Source organism: Eschrichtius robustus, chromosome 6 (genome assembly GCF_028021215.1).
Source record: "Eschrichtius robustus isolate mEscRob2 chromosome 6, mEscRob2.pri, whole genome shotgun sequence".
In the NCBI taxonomy this organism is placed as follows: domain Eukaryota; kingdom Metazoa; phylum Chordata; class Mammalia; order Artiodactyla; family Eschrichtiidae; genus Eschrichtius; species Eschrichtius robustus.
In genome coordinates, this window is record NC_090829.1 from 28,619,124 (window position 1) to 28,621,962 (window position 2,839).

Genomic DNA, 2,839 nt, shown 5'->3' on the forward strand with positions numbered 1-2,839 from the left:
TGGCTGTGTTGGGTCTTCGTTTCTGTGCGAGGGCTTTCTCTAGTTGCGGCAAGCGGGGGCCACTCTTCATCGCGGTGCGCGGGCCTCTTACTACCGTGGCCTCTCTTGTTGCGGAGCACAGGCTCCAGACGCGCAGGCTCAGTAGTTGTGGCTCATGGGCCCAGTTGCTCCGCGGCACGTGGGATCTTCCCAGACCAGGGCTCGAACCCGTGTCCCCTGCATTGGCAGGCTGATTCTCAACCACTGCACCACCAGGGAAGCCCCTAACTCTCTGTTTTAGTAGCAAGAATGTCATTCATCCCTACCCTAACACACTAATACAGATGAAATGTTAAGTGGAAATCCAGAGATAGTGGGAGAGGCCAAAGCATTTTCAATAGTCTGTATGGGGACAAGAATAGACAGCAGCCTGGCTGCAGTGGGGATTTCATAAGGAAACCAGTAGAAAATAAAGGTTCCTAAACTGGTCTCTGAGAGCTCTCCTCCTTGGATTAGGACCAACACTACACAGGCAAACATAGTCCTATGCCTCACAAGAGACACCCTTTCAGACCATAGATACTTCTGCCAGTAATATATTTTTTTCAAAACATGTAAGTTCCCATAATTTGGTTATGAAACCAATTATAGCTCTCCATTTCCTTTGTGCTAAAGAGTGAAAGTTTTTTCAGTTGTTGTTTGGGTACCAGTCTCTGGGATGAACATCCGTGCTCTCTGATGCTATTCTCTCTACTCTCAAAAAAACTCATCCTATTTTGGAATGCTTTCTAGCTTGGAACCTCTTTTAGTTCCAAACTCTCTCTTATGAAGACAGGAGCTGTCTCTCCCCAACCGCCCACATTGCACAGCTGTTTATGAGGCTTGTAATTAACGAAGATTTGCTAACAATCACACACCCAGTGATGTTCCGGGCTTGTTGAGAGAAGCAAGGGTGGGCAGCAGTCACTGGGCTGGGCCTTCAACTGTGCATTTTGCCAATGGGCTGTAGCTTAGCTATTATATTTTTTAGTAAGAGAATTTCTGGAAGCTCTACTGGTATAGTTCAGGCTATATTACTTGGGAAATATGGAATGATCTGTAATGTAGAAAAGTTAAAGGGGAATTTTCTGAACAGAATTAGGTTTTGTTGCTGTTGTTGTTAGGCCTATTTAAAGAGTAGTAATACTATATCCCCTACCAATTCTTTAGAATTTCCCCATTTATTATCTGGGTTGGTTGATTTCTATTTTCAATTGATTATAAAATGATAGCTTCTGCAGCCAACCTCACTTTCTTTGTTCTGATGATGAGAGCTTGATCTAGTATGAAGGTTGAAAAGTCAAGTATCTGTAGGAGTCAAAGAAGGAACCAAGCAAAGCAGCCCAGCATTAGAAGTCACTGGATGGAAAAAAAAAAAAAAAAAGAAATCACTGGAGAGAGATGAGGACTGGGGTGGATTAGTGAGAGAATGCTCTGCTCCATTCAGTTGCCATGTGAGAATGTGTGCCTGCTCTGAATACTCCTCAAGTGTTTCAAGAGAAGCTAGGAATCTGGATTTTAACATGACAGCTTTCAGCTTGGAAATGTTGGCAACAAACTCAAAGTTTTAAGAAAAGCACTCTGTAACCCAATACGTTGCGGGCCACAGCAAACACATCTGCAGGCTGGATCCAACCCCAGGCCATCAGTTTGTGACTTCTGATCCAGACGGATCAGTGGTTATGGCGATGATTTGGGACTGGTTCTTTTCAGACTTAAAAACAACTGGTTGCTAGTGATCTAAACGTTCTCACTTACAAGTTGTTCTCTTCGTTTCCTGTTTTTGTAACAAATCTTAAATCACATCAGTCTGATATTTGAAACCTGCTGGTTAAAAGTAGAGGGACCATACATCCAGGACTGCCCAGCACAGCACTGGCTTAGGCCTGTAGCAGTTAAAATTATGAATACTGTTCTCTTTCATTCCTGACATGTTCCAGTTTGGACAATAAATTATATAGATGCTTTATTTAAGAGTCTCTTTTATCCCCACTCCCCCATTTTTCACTTACTTTTACCTTTTATTTATTTTTTTAGAGCAAAAACTTTTATGTTTAGAATTAGCCAGCTGGACTCAGTTTAGGTGACCCCAATTTTGCTGGCAACATCCAAGGCATCATACTCAGGAGCCAGTGGAACATATGCCTTCTTCTCTCCATCAGGCCTGATCAGAGTGTTGACTTTGGCCATGTCAATGTCATAGAGCTTCTTCACAGCCTGTTCAGTTTGGTGCTTGTTGGCCTTGACATCCACAATGAACACAGGTGTGTTGTTGTCTTCTATTTTCTTCATGGCTGACTCGGTGGTGAGGGGGAACTCGATGATGGTATAGTGGTCAAGCTTGTTTCTCCTAGGGGGCGCTCTTCTGAGGATATTTGGGCTGCCTCCTGAGCCGCAGTGCTTTGCGCCGTCCGAAGGTGTGTGACGTCCGGACCTCCTTTTTTTTTGTGACTGTGGACGCCTTTCAACACTGCTTTCTTGGCCTTCGAAGCCTTTGCTTCGGCTTGGGCTTTCGGAGGAGCAGGGGCTTCCTTCTTCGCCTTCGGCGCCATCCTTGTGAAAAGGGGTCACTTATTTTTATTATTTATTTATTTATTTATTTATTTAATTTTTATCGAAGTATAGTTAATTTACAATGTTGTGTTAGTTTCAAGTATACAGCAAAGTGATTCAGTCAGATTCTTTCCCATCATAGGTTATTACAAGATACTGAGTATAGTTCTCTGTGGTATACAGTGGGTCCTTGTTGTTTGCCTACTTTATATATAGTAGTATGTGTCCATATATATGCATTTTGTGTGTGTATATTATATATATATAT

General features: G+C 42.8%; 1 pseudogene; it reads right to left on the reverse strand.

The window, feature by feature from the left end:
• Window positions 1-2,078: 2,078 nt before the first annotated feature.
• LOC137766766 (large ribosomal subunit protein uL23 pseudogene) lies at window positions 2,079-2,570 on the reverse strand (annotated as a pseudogene).
• Between the last annotated feature and the right edge of the window lie 269 nt (window positions 2,571-2,839).